The following is a 17472-nucleotide window of genomic DNA, read 5'->3' as shown; positions in this document are numbered from 1 at the left end:
GACCCCGAATAGCTGCAGCAATCCTGAGAAAGAAGAGTAAAGTAGAAGGGATCTCAATACCAGATTTCAAGCTGTATTACAAAGCCACTGTTCTCAAAATAGCCTGGTACTGGCACAAGAACAGACATATAGATCAAAGGAATAGAATAGAGAATCCAGATATTGACCCAAACCACTATGCTCAATTAATATTTGAAAAAGGAAGCATGAACATACAATGGAGCTAAGACAGTCTCTTCAATAAATGGTGTTGGGAAAATTGGACAGATACATGCAAAACAATGAAACTAGATCACCAACTTACACCTTACAGAAAAATAAACTCAAAATGGATACAGGACTTAAATTTAAGATGGGAAATCATAAAAATACTAGAGAAATCCATAGGCAGAGAAATCTCAGACATATGCTGAAAGAACTTCTTCACTAATATTGCTCCTAGGGCAATGGAAGCTAAAGAGAAAATAAACAAATGGGACTACATCAAAATAAAAAGCTTTTTTTTTTTTTTTTACAGCAAAAGAAACCATCAACAAAACAACAAGAAAGCCCACTGTATGAGAGAACATATTTGCAAACGTTATCACTGATAAGTTTATTCTCCAACATCTACAGGCAACTTATCAATTTAATAAAAGGAAGATAAATGATCCAATAAAAAAAAAGGGGCAACGGACCTAAATAGAATCTTTTTGAAAGAAAACAGAAGGAAGGCCAAGAGACACAGTTATACATGCTCAAAGTCTCTTATTATCAGAGAGATGCAAATCAACATGACAATGCGGTATCATCTCACACCTGTCAGAATGGCTATTATCAACAAATTAACAAATGACAAATGTTGGCGAGGATGCAGAGAAAAAGGAACCCTCATGCACTGCTGGTGGGAATGCAGACTAGTGCACCACTATGGAGAACAATATGGAGTTTCCTCAAAAAATTAAAAATGGAACTCCCATTTGACCCAGTAATCCCACTCCTAGGAATATATCCTAAGAAACTGGAAACACCAATCAGAATGGATATATGTACCCCTATGTTCATAGCAGCACAATTTACAATAGTTAAGATCTGGAAACAGCCTAGGTGTCTGTCAGCAGATGACTGGATCAGAAAATTATGGTACATCTACACAATGAACTACTATGCTGCCATAAAAAGAAGAATTTTTTTTTTTTAGGCTTTACAATCTTTTTGTTTTGTTTTGTTTTGTTTGAAGCATTACAAATAGTAGTAAATATGTCTCCTTTATTACCCCCCCTCACCCCCCTTGACCTCCCCCAGTCTCCCCTACCCCCCAAAAAAGAAGGAATTCTTACCATCTGTAGCAACCTGGATGAAACTGGAGAACATTATGCTAAGTGAAATAAGCCTGTCAATGAAAGAAAAATACCACATGATCTCACTCATTTGTGGATAACTAAGAACATTATAAACTGATGAACAAGAAGATAGATACAGAGCCAGTAAAACATCAAACAGACTGTCAAATTACAGCAAGAAGGTTAGAGAGAGGTGGGGGAGATAAGAGGTCAACTGAAGGACTTGTATGCATGCATATAAGCATAACCAATATATGCAAAACTCTGAGGGCTGAGGGCATGTATGGGAGTGGGGTAGGGGGGCAATGATAAGATATGTACACATATAATGCCTTCATAAAAATGAAAAAAATTATTTATTAGATCACTGGTTTAATATAAAAGGATACAACTCAGGCCCTGGCCAGCAGGGCTCAATAGTTAGAGTGTCAGCCTGTGTACTAAAGGGTCACAGGTTCCATTCCTGGTCCCAGTTAGGATACTATGGCAGGCAACCAATTGATGTGTCTCTCTCACATTGGTGTCTCAGTATCTCTCTCTCTCTCCCCCCTTCCACTTTCCTTAAAAATCAATGGAAAATATATCCTCTGATGAGGATTAACAACAACAAAGGGGATGCAACTCAGAAATAGCCAGATGAGAATGATGCATAAGCAAGGTATGAGGAAGGGACATGAAAATTCCATGATCTCTCTCCCAATCTCTACATGTTTGCCAACCTGGAGGTGTATTTATTTTTCTAAGTGTAACTGTATTATTTTCATAATGAGCCTATACATTTTTGAGGGCATGACTTGGGTATAACATTTCTACCCTTGTGAACATGGTTAATCTCAGCTGGTGATCACAACTACTCTTAATGTCTGATTCCTCTAACATTTCTGTCTCTTTCTTTGGAACTGCTCATGACATACTAGTAGATATCACTCATATTTCAAAAGTGCTTATTCTTTGAGTCAGTACATCCCAATTTGAGGAACAAAGAAAGACTCACTTTAGAAGCAGAAATGTTCTAAAACATTGAGAATACAATCCACTTTATAAATATTACACAAAAGTTGGTGATTACTTGGTGCTAATGGAACAGAAAACTAAAACTTATAATCAAGCACTGATTAATATCAAAGTGAAAATGCAAAACTTAAATGTCATAAAAACTTTTAGACCTTCAATTATATATCCCTAGCTCCACTTCTGCCATCATCCCTCCTCCCAGACATCCCCTTCCACTATCATCCACATTTGAGAGACACTGAGCTAAGTTTTGGAGAGCTGCTATGAAAATAGCAAAATAAGCCTTAGCTGGTTTGGCTTAATGGATAAAAGTGTTGGCCTGTGGACTGAAGGGTCCTAGGTTTGATTTCCGGTCAAGGGCACATTCCCAGTGGGGAGCCTGCAAGAGGCAGCAGATCAATGATTTTCATCCTTGATGTTTCTTTCTCCCTTTCCCTTCCTCTCTGAAATCAATAAAAATTTATTAAAAAATAAAAGTGAATTCTAAGTGTTTTTTTAAAAAGCAAAATAGTTTACTCATTAATGCCTTAGTTTCAATTATCTCATTAGATGAGTCATTCCTCACTTAGCAGCAAACCAGGAGAGTGGGCACAGGCCAGTTGCACTGTTATGAGGTGAAAGTAAGGTTGGAAAAATTAGAGCTTTACATAGATACTTAGTACCTTTAAATTCTGGCACAGCTTCCACAGGTCAAACTTTTCTATGTCAGAGCATAATCCAGGAAGAAGCCATTAAGCGAAGTGTGAGTTTCAAGACAAAAAACATGGTTGCTGATGCCAGGTACTGGAGCCAAGAAGAATGGATATTAGGAATTGGGCATAGTTTGCAATGCACTATTCACCAGGAAAGAGGGAACGTTAGAGGGAGCTGGACTGCAGCAGTAGATGATTGGATACTATGTAGAAAGTGAGAACATGGAGCTAGAGAGTTTAGAAGGGACAATTGAGGAAGAATGAGGTAAAAGAAAGCTTTTGTTCATTTATTTTCTTTTTGGATAGGAGATGAGCATATTTATAGCTGGAATGACTGAAGATTCAAGAGAAGTGGTGCAAGTGATGAAACGAGGATGCCTATGGTGAGGACTGAACTGAGAGTATAGGAGGAGAAATTTCCCAGAGGCCATAGGAAGAAAACTCTTCCCTCAGAGACTCAGGTAAATCTCATTGTCATAATGCACTACAGAAGAGGTTTTTGATATAATAAGTAGAAGAAACCAATTTAAGCCTATTAAATGAACACAAAACAAAACAAAACACAGAAGCATGGCTGGGCCTCAGGAACATCCAGAGCCAGTAGTCTCCATGATGTTCTCAGATCCTTTCCATCTACCAGATTCTTCTCTCAGGCCTGAAGGTCCTCAGCTTCTTCCATCTGGAGGGGAAACAAGGCTGACAGATGCAGCCATCGGGGAGAGCCTGGACCAAACCTCTTGACCCAACCCCAAAATTCTAGGGAAAGGCTTTTACTGGTCTATCTCAAGTCTTTAGGAGCCTAACTGTGGGTCAATAAATTGTGGCTAGGCTATTGGGAGGAGGTCCTATGTAAGCACATGCCAGCACACATGGGATCACACAGATGGAGTGGAAGAGGGGCAGTTTTTACTTAAGAGGGTGTCCATTAATACAGTATATGTAGTTTGGAGGTGGAGGAATTTGGAAAATCTGAGATGTTCATACATCTCAACTTTATTTTGTTTTTGTCCTGGGCAAAGTTAGAACCTTTGGCAAGCAATTGGGAATAGATGGAGATTTTAGCAATTGAAGGTTTGTAAAGCTACCATGTGAAACGAGAAAGCTAATAGAACAAGTGAACAATATTGAGAAGAATTCAAGGGTAGAAAGCATAATTGTGTCATGGAGTCAACCAGATTGATTCACTTGACAGATTTTATTGATAACAATCTCGATTATCTCCCAACATCCTGGATATAGTGTTGCCAGTGGAAGTAGGGACCTTTTGTGGAGGTACAAGAAAAACATTTCCAAGTACCATGTATGGGAGGATAAGGTGTAGTGGTAAGATTTATTGGAGTGGAAATAGAAGAATGCCTCCAGGTTCCTGGTATCTTATCTCTGTCCATCCCACTCTGGAAAAAGTCCAGCCTTGTCTTCATCAGGACCAGAAATAGGGCCAGTGTACAGAAATTCTGTGCCATGCCAAAGCTTAGTCCATTTCAGCCTCTATCCCTATCTGGCTAGTAAGTCTCTATTTCTAGCTGGACTGTGCTCCAGCCAGTACTGCATTGCTGTACCCAGGCTTGAACTTGGAGCCTGCATTTGGAGTTCATGTGGCTGCTAGGGACACATGGCTGCTATGGAGAGAGTATGCATGAATGATCAGGGCTAGCATGTGTTATGAAGAGAGAGAAAGAGAGAGAGAGAGAGAGAGAGAGAGAGAGAGAGAGAGAGAGAGAGAGAGAGAGAGAACGAACTGTGTTAATGTGTTAAGCTTGGATTTATTATCTCGGATTTCAAACTAACCAATCAACTTCTCAACTCTTTGTGGGCTGGTGTTGGGCCCTCCCCTAACCAATCCATTTCCTAGATCTTTCAGGGTTCTGTGTCCCTTATCTAATTCAATCCTTTTCCCAAGCTAGACAGACAAGTCTTTATGGTTGCCATCTTGGCTCCTTCTGTGAATGTGCTTACCTCCCCTTCACCCCATAATCCTGGCAAGTGGACCAGTCATATCCTGTGGAGATTGGAAAGCCAGCCCTTCCTTCCCACATGGGAGAAGGAAGGGTGTTAATTCCCTTGGTGGGGCAATGTGGTGGTCCCTGGGATGTCTGAAGCTATACATTTCAGACTTGATTCAGCTTATTGTCTGATTCAGCTCCCTAGTTGATTAGGCTTCTTAATGTCTGATTCCCTTTGCTTTCTTCCTTTATTAATATTCAGCTACCCATGCTAACAATAACACCAATAAAAACAGATAGCTGGACTGATGCAGGATTGGGGAATGGAAATACAGATGCTTCAGGTATAGAGGGTGAAAGAACTCAGTAGAGAAAAGCTCTGAGGTAGGTGGAGACATGTCCACAGAAGAGGACCAGGGACTGATGGATGCAGAGAAGTCATCAGGGCTGAGCTAACAAATTATTGTTTCATTTGTGCCTTTTGTGATGGCCCTTCCCAATGGAGATGACCCCTCAGATAAGGTGGATACAACCTGGTTTGTTCAGGAATTTCCATGTAATACCAGTGGCACCTCTTTTTATTATTGAAAGGTCCAAAATTGGATGCTGAATCACTTGGTCAGTCCATACTGGGCCAGGTCGGAAGTAACTGGGGAACATGGTCTCTTGGGGATGTGTTTTCTCTGTTGGTCGTAGCCCCAGACCTGATGATTTAGAAAGAATAAACCCTGGCTCTCAGCCTGCTTCTCTTCTGATCCTCCCAAGGGAAATGGGAACTCCTGGGAATTTCCAGTGTCTGAAGATTTGGGATCTTCAGGTAAAAAATCAGAGACAGAAACAAAGCTACCCTGGCCTATCTTTTATTTATTTATTTATTTATTTATTTATTTATTTATTTTTTTTTTTTTTATGGCTCTGCAGGGAGAGGCCATCTAAGTGGAGGCTGGAGGAAATGTCTTCATTCCTAGTTGGCAACAGGTATGAAAATGCTATTCATATCCAAACTTTATTTCCCAAGGCTATCTGATATACCCAGAGTGCTTCAGGGCAGGGAGTCCCAGAAACCGCTTCAGTTATGATCACCCACTTCAGTTTTTCATGACATAAAAAAGACATGGGGCCATGCTGGAATTGTCTCTGTTTCCACAACAGTGCAGACCAACAATGTCTCACACATAGTTAATTCTCAATATATACTCACATGATGGAATGGGTGTCCTCTTTAGGACAGACTGGGGCTGTTCTGTCTGGGGAGCCTCGATTGGTGGGTGTGAGCTTGGTCTGCAGAAGAACTAAATGGGCAACAATATACTGAGGAGATGGAGCAGCTGAGGATGGGGAAGCAGGCTGTCAGGACCTGGGCCAGAATTCTTCCCAGTCCCAGCTGGTGACCAGCTTATACTCTAACACACAAGGATTAGTAACCAGGGCAATTTTATCCCAGTCCGATTGTAACTACAGATGTGGGCTATTGGGTGAAACATTTGGCTCATTCATGAAATATGATTACTTGGGTTGTCAAAAGCACTATTTCCTCCTGAGCCTGCCATTGGGTGCAGCCTCCTCTCTTGGGCTGAGTGGACAGATGTCTGTGTTTTTGCCTGTTGGGTGAGCTGACATCTCACTTGACCAATGACAGAGGAGAAGGAAAGGTGTGTGTGTGTGTGTGTGTGTGTGTGTGAGAGAGAGAGAGGGGGGGGGGGCGGGGGAGAGGGACTGAGGTGTCAGATTGGGTGGGCACAGAGAGGCTGGAGGGAAAAAGACACTTGGAAAAATTCTAGGGTTCATTGCAACCACAAGTCCCTAAGGCTTGAGGAGTGGGGAGGCAGTAGAAGGAGGGAAGAAGGCTGAGAAAAGGGGATGCCCCTGAGTGTACACTTGCATCACTCCGAGACAGCAGGCACCCGCAGACTTAGTGTGGTGAATGGCTGGCGGCTCCAAAGCCTGGAGATTCAGATAATCAAAGCGCTGTTGCTGGTAACGCAGAGATGAAAGGCTCCCCAGGCCAGTCAGTGTTGTGCTTTGAGCTTTTATCTGAGCAGCCAGCATGAGAGTGTGGAACTGGAAACATGGTTCTCTCCAATTGCTGAGGTCTGAGTCTGGTGCTTCCTGATGAGTCCATTGGGCTTTGGGGAGTGGGGCAGAGCCTGGGGTGACCTAACATGGTTTCAGGATGGGGGCGGGGGCCCATGACCGCACCCCTCCACCTTCCAGCCAGTGTCTGGGCACCTCCTCTTGCTGGCCAGGGCAGATGCCTGTTATTCCCTGCAGACACGCCCCCGCCAGTCTCTGCTCTGCATTCCAGGCCCAGCCAGGTCCATTCACCCTCACAGGACCTGGGCAATTGCTTCCCTCTCCATCCACCCCCTCAGCCTTCCCCTCTTTTCAGTCCCAGGCTGAAGCTCCTGCTCCAGGAGAGTTTAAAGCTTCATTCCATGTACTTCATCCCAGAAATTAAAAAAAAAAAAAACGGGGGGGGGGGGGGAGGGTTCTTGGGGACCTTGAGAGGAAAGCAAACTGTCTGACATTCCCACTCAGAACCAGAGACAGCATTAGACTCGGGAGTCCTGGTGGGTAGGAGAAGAGGCAGAGTGGATGGCGGCTTTTAATGAAACATACTTATCTCCCCCCCCCCCCCTTTCTTCTTACCTAGTGTCCTTAATTGATTGATGCTCCTACCCCTCTCGCCCCACTCTCCCTGCAGTGCAGACAATCTGGAGCCTAAACGCTACCCCCACAGCTCAGGGCTCCCAGAGCCACCTCTGAGCGAGGGAGGCCCTGCAGGCTGAGCCTCTGGGGCGGATCTCGGGGTGGGAGGCTCACATCGCCATGGTAACTTCTTCCTGTGGGAATAATGAGCTCCTGAATGTGCAGCAAATTGGAAGGGGACCTGCTGAGTGCCAGATGGGGCTTCAGGCAGGCGCGGGGGCCAGCGGGGCTGGGAGTGGGAGTGGGGGACGTGACAGAGCCTGACAAGAGACCTAAGCATGGATGCAGGGCTATGTGCTTCCTCTGAGTCAGAGGGAGCCACACTTGCTGGACACCTGACGCGCAGTGCTCTCCTATTGCTGCCAGTTAACCGATGGATTTGCTGACTTACAACAACCACCGCCAAGCCTTGGACTGCGCTAAGTGGGATGGCTTCTTTCTGTGGTTCTGTTCTAGTCCCCTGGTGGGAAAAGAGACCAAAAGCTCCTGTTGGAAGAACAGGAATTTGAGCTATGGAATTCACTTCTGTGTGACTAAGGCCATTGATTTCTTTTTATGCTTTTTGAAGTTTGTTTAAATCATGAAACAAGTATGGTTATTTTCCAATTTGGAGAAGTATAAAGAAAAAAAAAAGATCCCCAATTCCCAGTTCTTCCACCCAAAGATAACCTCTGATAACATTTTGTTTGTTTGTTTGTTATCCTTTCAGATACTTTCTGCATACATATTTAGGTATGGATGTAAGTATATTTACAAAAGTAGATTACATAGCACATGATGTTTTGTCGCCTGCATTTTCATTTAACTTATCACACAGACATGGACAGATGGAGAAAAAAAACTATATCATTATTTCTAGTGGCATTATAGAATTACTATAATTTATGAACCAATTTGCTATTGCTGGAAATTTAAATTGTTTCCTAGTTTACACTCTGCTACATGTTGATAAAGCTCCTTATATATACAGTTTTACACACTCAGTCTGGCTAGTTTTCTTAAGGTAAACTTCTAGAAGTACAATTACTGGGCCAAAGGAAGTGGTCATTTAAAAATTTGAAGCACATCCCCAAATTTGGGGTCTGTGGATAATTTAGGAGCCAGTAGGCTTTATTTTTTCCTTCCTTGATATTGGGAAGACAGGGACAGGTCCATAAAATATGGTGTCTTGGTTTATATTTTCCCTAAAGCATCGTGTGAAATAAGAATTTGGGTGTAATTAGCTTTTTCTAGAGGTGATCCAAGAAGCAGCCTACAGTAAACAATAAAAGGTACGCTAATGAACAGCTTACTGCTCTGGTTGACAAGGACCCAATCCCCCTGGGAATCCTCTGAGAGAACATAGTAGAATATTCCTCAGAATTGATCCTCATTAGTTTCGACAGAGCATTAATATCTCTTCAGATTTTCTGACTTTCTTCACTGATATTTGGAAAATGTCTTCAGGTAGGCCAAGGGGACATGGCAGTCTCAGCAACACATGAATTATTACTCTTTTCCCTGAACCCAAGCCAAGGGATGAGTTTAATCCAGGACAAAATTGCATGATGGATTAAGATTTTCATTACCACTTTCCCCTTCCATTTCCGTTCCCTTGGTGCCAGCCCCTGCTGCCCAAGGCGCCTGATGTATTTAATTCTCCAAGACACATCAAAGAGGTCTTCTCAGAGATCTACTTATAGTGTTAGAAACAAAATCTGTCACTTTCCAGGAATATTTAAATTTAAGACAGGAGCCAAAGTGGAGAATCATTCAGCACCAAAGGAATTGGTGATAATGCTGGCATTTCAGGCAGCTGAATGCATCTCTGGCAAGGGTGCCACAGCTTGCTGCTGGTCCAGCAGAGGAATTCTGCTTGTCCTCTCCTGATCTGAGGCAGGTGAATGGCAGCAGGAAGTGAAACAGAAAGGATGAGTCCAGAGCCTGCTTCCCTTGCCTGAATGATACTCACTCACTTATGGATTTTAGAAAATGAGACAATTGTTAAGAAGAGAATGAGCAGGTAGAGGGAATAAAGGAAGTATTTCCACTGGTTCCAGGTGAAATGAGGTATTGAATGAGGGACTTCGAGCCTCAGTGTCCAGCTTTTCTTCCTATATTCTTGTTTGTCCTCCTTACTCTCTGGCTCCTCCTTCTCAGCATAATTAGGGATCCACCATTTTTCTGCTATCCCCTAATGCTCATGCTACTTAGAACTCTCTCCTGTACCCTTTCTTTTCTCCAGCCGCTCATGCTTTCTGGGCAGCCAACGTCCTGCCATGGCTTCCACTGGTGTCACACACAGATGCCACACAGATGGTGGCCCAGCTCTCTTGGGAGCTCAGGCCCCACCTTCCCAGAAGCTGAGGGCATCTGGGCAATAGGAGGAATCTTGAGCCAGACATGCATTTCTTCCAGTCTGTGTGCTCTCTGATTGAAATTTTGAAAGCTGTAGTTTCCAATTAAGTTGTGAGCTGCATAAATTCAAGGGCTTTGGCTTTTACTTCCCTGATTAGCCACTTGCGGTGAATAGCAGACACTGATTGAATTGATCTCTATGAGAGTTTCTCCATCAGTCCCATTACAGGGATGTGAGAGAATGAGGTCCTGCCCTGTGCAGGCACCTTATTTTTATTGACACAGCCCCCTCCAATCATCCACTTACCAGTAACCCTCTCTTTACTAAATCTAGTAGACTTTCTCCAGTTCTCATTCTCCTTGCTCTCTTTGAAGCATCTGTTTGCTAGTTGCACTATCTTGAAACTCTATCCTTTCTTGGCCTCCATAACATTTCACCCTCTCAACATTCTTCTGTCCAATGAACCGTTTCATTTTGTCTCTTAAACATAGTTCTCCCCTCACATTCCATCATTTGGAACAGCATGAGGTAGTGGAAAGAATGCAGGATTTGGAGCCACAGGGACTGCATTTGATTCTGGGCTGAATCATTTATTAGTTGGGTGACCTCTCTGAGTCTCACTTTTTTCCACTCTAAAATGCAGATAATCATGAGGTCTGAAGATATTGTAGGTTAAGGGCGTGACTCAAACTAATTGCTAAGTGATGTCAGCTATGGGTGTTCTTGTGTGATTCTGCCAAACATTACACAACTTTGTGTTGACCCATGGCTCACCTCTGGGCTGAGGAGTGCTAGCACTCTCTCTCCGTCCCTGAATTCTCTCCTGCATCTGAATCTACATATCTGTTAAGTATTTCCACTTTTGGTATCTTGCCACAACCCCAATATCAGCCTGTATAAACCATCCAAAATTTCTCTTGCCAGGATTTCTATGATTCAAATGTCTACACTGCTATTTCCCAGACTTTCAGGCTTGAAAAGGTTGGAAGTGTCTTTAGTTCAGCCATATAGTTTGCCTCCCATATTTGGAAATAATGATTATTATTGATAGAGTTCTTCCACTTTGCATTTCTCACTTAACTTTTGAAGTAAAATATTATACAAATGAAGCCTGGAGAGGAAAAATAATCTGTCTGCGGAGTGAGTGAGTGGCAGAGCAGGACTTAGATACAAATCCTAGCTTATCTCATTTCTTAGAGATTTCTTCTGTGGAAAGACTTTTAGCCAGGATGGCCCCAAGTCCCACTAACTCAAAATGCTTAAGTCTCTCCATCTGAAAAACAAACTGACAAATATTTCCCAATGTCTGCCTCCAACTCCCACCCTTCTTTCACCTTCGTTTCACAGATAAATCATTGAAATTTGTACAGATCTACAAGATTACCTTATTTTCTTCTCTTTGGTTCCTCAATCACTGTAGCCCAGTTTTCACCTTCCCTGGAATGGGTTTCACTAAGGTCACTTGGTCCCCATGACACTTGTAGCTCTCTCCATACACGAGTCTTGCTTAATCTTACTTATCACAAGCCCTTATTCCTCACAACAGCCATTCCCTTAGTTTTTCTCCTGAATCACCTTCTATCTGTCTAACCATTTTGTTCTCATATTTTTGGCTCAGTGATTTTCTATCTTTTTTATTTCATGGCACACACAAATTAATTACTAAAATTCTGTGGCACACCAAAATTATATATTTTTTGCTGATTTGTCAAAATAGGTATAATTTTGATTCATTTACAAAAAATAATAATAGTGGTAATTACCCACTCTTTTTTTCTCCAAAGTGACTTAAAAAAAAATCAGGTGCCTACCATTAGACCCCACAGTACACATACTACATATGTAGGCATAGCATATCAAGCTAAAACATAGAACCAAACACAAAGAGGTAGCCAAAATGAAGAGACAGAGAAACATGGCCCAAATAAAAGAAGAGGAGAAATCTCCAGAAAAAAAGCTAAGTGAAATGGAGGCAAACAACTTATCATACATAGAGTTCAAAGCAATGGTTATAAGGATGCTCAACAGCTTTAGAAAATACAAAGAAACTATTTTGAAAAATCAGTCAGAAATGAAGAATACATTAAAAAAAAATATATTAGGTTGGAAGCAGTGGATAAAACCAATGACTTGGGAGACAAGGTAGAAGAAAACACACAATCAGAGCAGTAAAAAGAGAAAATAATTTTTAAAAATTGGGATAGTTTAAGGGATCTTTGGAACAACATGAAATGTAACAATATCCACATCATAGGGGAACCAGAAGGAGAAGAGACAGAGCAAGGGATTGAGAACCTATTTGAAGAAATAACTTGGTAAGGGAAAAAATACACCCAAGTCCAGGAAATGTAGAGTCCAAAACAAGATGAACCCAAAGAGGGCCACACCAAGACACAGCATAATTAAAATCGTAAAGGTTAAAGACTAAGAGAATCTTAAAAGCCACAAAGACAGTTAGTTACCTACAAGGGATCTCTTGTAAGACTATCAGCTGATTTTTCAAGAGAAACATTTCAAACCAGAAGGGGTTGGCATAAAATATTAAAACTGGTAAAAAGCAATGACCTGCAACGAAGACTACTTTACCAGCAAGTCTATCCTATATAATAAAGAGGTAATATGCAAATTGACCATCACATCCTCACAAGATGGTGGCACCCACAGTGGGGGTGGGGCAGTGGGATATGGGCTCAATGGGCCACCTTCATCCAGAACTGTTGACTTCCCCGCCTGCCACCTGTTACCTTCCCACTTGCCCTGGTCTCCCTGCCGCTCGCCTAGCCTGGCAGTCCATCCAAAGACTCCAGAGTGTTAGGCAGGCAGTGACCAGCAGAGTTCATGCTGAGGTGGATGAGGTGGGTGTGTGGGCCACCATGGTCCCTGCAGCGGGGGGACAGACTGAGACTTTAGGTGACTTGTCCATGGCTTCTGGGTGTTGCTAGGCTGGGCTGGGCTGGGGTGGGGAGGGCTAGAATGGGTTGGGGTGGAGTGGATTGGGTGGGGGCAAAGTCTCACTGCAGGCTGTGGGCTGGGAGGAGCTGAGGTTTAGTGTGGGAGATAGGGAGGGGCGAGGCCCGCCAAAGGCTTCGTCCATCTGGAAGTCCCCATGGGGTGGGGCACCACCAAGTCCGGGCAGGTGGAGAGAGCACCTGGGAGCCCAGCCCAGGATTGCCTGGACCCACCTGTGACAGACGCTTTTTGTGGAATTTCAGGGTCACCCAGCACTTCTCTTAATATTTTCAAAACTGGCGTGATGCACGTGATGCACCTGAGTGGGAGTCCTGTACTATAGAAAGTGGGTGTCAGGAGTGGCAGCGAGAAGAAGCCTGGGGCCCAGGGGGTCTCCAAAGTGGGTCTCCAAAGACTGACCTCCCGCCTGGGTGGGAGGAAGGGCTGAGTTGAGATCTGCAGACAGGAAGGAGTAGTGAGCAGGGAGCAAGCATGTCTCACACAAATCCCAGTTGTTTTGTGGTAATTGCCATGCCTGGAGTATTGTGTAAAACCTGGAGAAAAATGTATAGGTCATTTCAGCTTTTATCTCTTAAAAACGGGATTTTTAAACTGCAGCTCTGTTCAACATACTGAATGTAAGGCCCCGTATTTCTTTGAAGGGATGTGACCTAACATGGCAGTCATGTCAGGATTAATGATATATCACTTAAATTGATAGCATGTGGTTAAAAAAATAGGACTTTGCCTAAGTCAACAGATAAATTCCTATTTAAAATTCTCTATATGAAAATAAAAACAGAGGAACTGTTGCCTTTCTGGAAAGATGTCTATATCCTTTTAGAAAATGAATTAAGAAATAGCTTTGCTTTAATTGCCATGATTCTCTTATGATAATATTCTGACTTTTCTGGGAGGGGTTTAGAGTTACAGTTTTGGTCACATTTTTAGATCAATGTGATTCCTCCCTCCCCCTCCCCCTAGCTATATATTTCAGTTGTAACTATGAGATTGATCTAATTTTGCATTCTTATTTATGCTAATATTCATTTACAGGCGACTTTGGGGGAGGGCACAAAAGTCTTCTTTGAAGGGCTTTGGATAGTTACTGAGGGTGTCAGAAGCAGTGTTGATTGATCTATTTGGTTTGACATTGAACTCTCAGAAAAACTATCAGACATTACTGAAGACATTGAATGCTGTTAGGTACTGCCATACTGCTAAGGCCAAGTTCCTTTGCATAATGTGTTGAACTGGCAGTTGGACATCCTCCGAGGGGTCTCAGTTTGGAGAGAGTGGAGGCTTGGCTGAGGGAGCCCTCCCTCCCCCACCATGAAGGGATTTCATACACCGAGCCTCTAGTTATTTATAGTTGAAAGAGAAATAAAGATGTTCCCAGATAAGAATAAACAAAAAGAATTTGTTACCACCAAGTAAGTATAATATTATAAGAAATGTTAAAGGGACTTTTAGGAGAAAAAAAAGGAGAAGGAGAAGAAGGAGAAGGAGAAGGAGAAGGAGGAGGAGGAGGAGGAGGAGGAGGAGGAGGAGGAGGAGGAGGAGGAGGAGGAGGAGGAGGAGAAGGAGAAGAAGAAAGAGGAGGACGAGGAGGAGGAGGAGAAGGAGGAGGAGAAGGAGGAGAAGAAGAAAGAGGAGGAGGAGGAGGAGGAGGAGGAGGAGAAGGAGGAGGAGGAGGAGGAGGAGGAAGAGGAGGAGGAGGAGGAGGAGGAGGAGGAGGAGAAGGAGAAGGTGAAGGTGAAGAATAAGAATAAGAATAAGAATAAGAATAAGAATAAGAATAAGAATAAGAATAAGAATAAGAATAAGAATAAGAATAAGAAAGGCCCCGGAGGAGGCTCTGGCTCGGGAACTGGAGCAAGAGCAGAGGCAGCTCCTGGACCTGGGGCGGGAGAAGCAGCAGCTGCGGCAGAGGCTGCAGCAGGAGGAAGAGAAGGAGGCGCGCCAGCTTCAACAGCGGAAAGAGGAGTCTCTGAGGCTGCTGCAGGAGCAGCTGCAGAAGGTCACTGAGGAGGAGGGCACGCGGATGAGAGGAGGAGAACCAGAAGCTGGCCCTGCTCCGGGCCCGGGTCCAGTCCAGAGCAAAGGCAGATGCGGACGGAATCAGGGCGGAGCACCAGGCCTCCCTGCAGAGGCTGAGAGAGGAGCTGGCGGCCCTGCAGGAGTGCGTGCTGGAGCGGCTCCGGGGAGAGATGGAGGCTGCGGAGAGGAGAGAGCAGGCTGCCCTGGATGCCGAGAAGGAGAAGGCCCGGCAGTAGCGGAGGGAGTAGCTGGAAGGGGAGAGGGAAGAGGCGGCAGCAGCGCTGGAGGCAGAGCACAGGGCTGAGCTGGCATGGCTCCTGTCCTCCCTGGAGGCCAAGCACAGAGAGGCGGTCTCCAGCCTGCAAAGGAGGTAAAGGAAGCTCAGCAGAAGGAGGAGGCCCAGCAGCAGGAGAGCCGGGGTGGGCGGACCAGAGAGCTCGCCAGCTGCTGGAGTACGAGCAGGAGCTCAGTGGCCTCCTGAGAGAGAAGAGCCGGGAGGTGGAACGGGAGCACGAGAGGAGGATGGACAAGATGAAGGAGGAGCATCGGCAAGCCGTGGCGGAGGCCAGAGAGCACTATGAAGCCGAAGAGAGGACGCAGCGGGCCGAGTTGCTGGGGGACCTGACTGGGGAGCTGGAGCGCCTGCGCCGGACCCACGAGCGGGAGCTGGAGGCCGCGAGGCAGGAGCAGGCCAGGCAGCTGGAGGGCCTGGGCTGCGGCACCGGGAGTAAGAAGAAAAACTTCAAGATTTAGAGGTCGAGCTTGAAACCAGAGCCAAAGAGGTCAAGGCCAGGTTGGCTCAGCTGGACGTTCAGGAAGCCACAGCCACCCAGCAGCACCTGGACGAGGCCAAGCAGGAGCACACGCACCTGCTCGAGTCCAACCGGCAGCTCCGGAGAACTCTGGGCGAGCTGCGGGCCCTTGAGCGGGTCCACCTGCAGACCCAGGCCCAGGCGCTGCAGAAACGCATCAGTGACCTGGAGGCCGAAGCTCAGAGGAAGCAGGAGGCTCTGAAAGGGCTGGCGGCCGAGACGAGCCGTGCTTCTCCCTCTTGTGAGCCAGACCTCCACATCAAGGACCTGAGGCCAGCCCCTGGCACCAAGCAGACCAAAGAGGCACCCCCTTCTGTCTCTCCGAGCCCAAAGAGGCACCCCCTTCTGTCTCCCCGAGCCCATAGGCTTGTCCTTGGACAGCTTCTGGCACTACCTCTCTGCAGAGCGGGACGCCCTCCGAAGCGCCAAGGCCTTCCTGGTGCGGCAGACACGCTCCATGCGCTGGCGGCAGGCGGCTCTGAAAGCCTCTCAGCAGCACTGGGGCCGTGAGCTGGCCGCACCGGAGGCGCAGGAGGACCTGCTGGGCACCAAGGCCCTGGGCGGCGACGTGCACAAGAGCCTGGAGGAGGAGGCCCGGCACCTGGGGGAGATGCAGTCTGCCATGCAGCCTGCTGCAGAGAAAGGAGGAGAAGCTGAGCTAGCTGGAGGTCTCTCTGCGGGACGAGGCTCTAGATGAGGACACTCTGAGAGGGCCCCCCACCAAGAAGGTGGTGACCTTTGACCTCAGCGACTCGGAAGACACTAACAGTGGAAGCTCAGACTCCTGTCCCCTGCATCAGGGCATCCTGCCCGGCCCTGCCTTCCCCCACAAGCTCCGATACTTGGACAGTTCCCTGCAGAGCATCAGCAGCCAGCTGCACCAGGTCCTCAGCCTGCTGGGGTCCTCAGCACCCTGCCGCCTCCGCCGTTGCCTCCCCCGCAGCGCAGGCTGTGGATGACTTCCTGGTGGAGAAGTGGCTCAAGTACTTCCCAGCTGGGAGCCCTGGCCTCTGCAGCAGCCCTGCCCCCTTGAAGAACAGGCTGGGCTACTGTCTGCCAGGGAGCAGCTCCGCCTCCTGCAGCACCCCCTCTCGCATGCCCCTGAGGCGGGCAGCGCAGGTCTGCAGGGCATGATCGAGGCTAACGGGCGGTGGCTGGACCGCTACAAGAGTAACCCCAAGTTGCCTCTGTGCTTAGTGCCCACGCCAGCAGCCCCGGGCCTCCTGCAGCTGAGCCTGGATGAGAACAACAGGCTGCAGGTGCACCGCTGTTGAGGCCCAGCCGTGTGGCCCCGCATCTCCCAGGCCAGGGCCGAGGAGGGCCGGGCCTGCCCGCTGCCTCGGACGAAGCTCTACGGGGGAAGCGGGCTGGTGGAGAGGATGGCAGATCTGAGAGCAGTGAGCCCCTGCAGCGACCACAGAGCCGACTGCAGGCTGACCGGGGCGTCTGAGACCTGCGAGGACACGGCCCTTTTCGGGGGCATCGCAGGTGCTGATGTCCGAGGCCCAGGTTCCCTGTGGCGGAGGTGAGCTCGCGTCTGCCTGCAGAGCTCCGCAGTGACGTCCATCCGGTCCTCGCTCCATGAGCAAGGCCCTGTATCCCGTGTCCTGTGCCTGCGCCTGGGACGCTGTCTCTCCAATACCTTAGCGCGTG

At 46.3% G+C, this 17472-nt stretch overlaps 1 pseudogene across 1 annotated transcript; it reads left to right on the top strand.

Annotated features, from left to right (window-relative positions):
- Positions 1 to 6831: 6831 nt before the first annotated feature.
- LOC311620664 (centrosomal protein of 164 kDa-like) lies at positions 6832 to 17120 on the top strand (annotated as a pseudogene). The gene is made up of 3 exons: positions 6832 to 6948; positions 10943 to 10999; positions 15019 to 17120. The product of its transcript is annotated as a centrosomal protein of 164 kDa-like (transcript).
- The last annotated feature ends 352 nt before the right edge of the window (positions 17121 to 17472 follow it).

The sequence above is a fragment of the Pipistrellus hanaki genome (genome assembly GCF_964339955.1).
Source record: "Pipistrellus hanaki genome assembly, chromosome: 1".
Classification (NCBI taxonomy): Eukaryota; Metazoa; Chordata; class Mammalia; order Chiroptera; family Vespertilionidae; genus Pipistrellus; species Pipistrellus hanaki.
The sequence above is the reverse complement of the archived record's forward strand: the minus strand, read 5'-3'. Positions and strand labels throughout refer to the sequence as shown.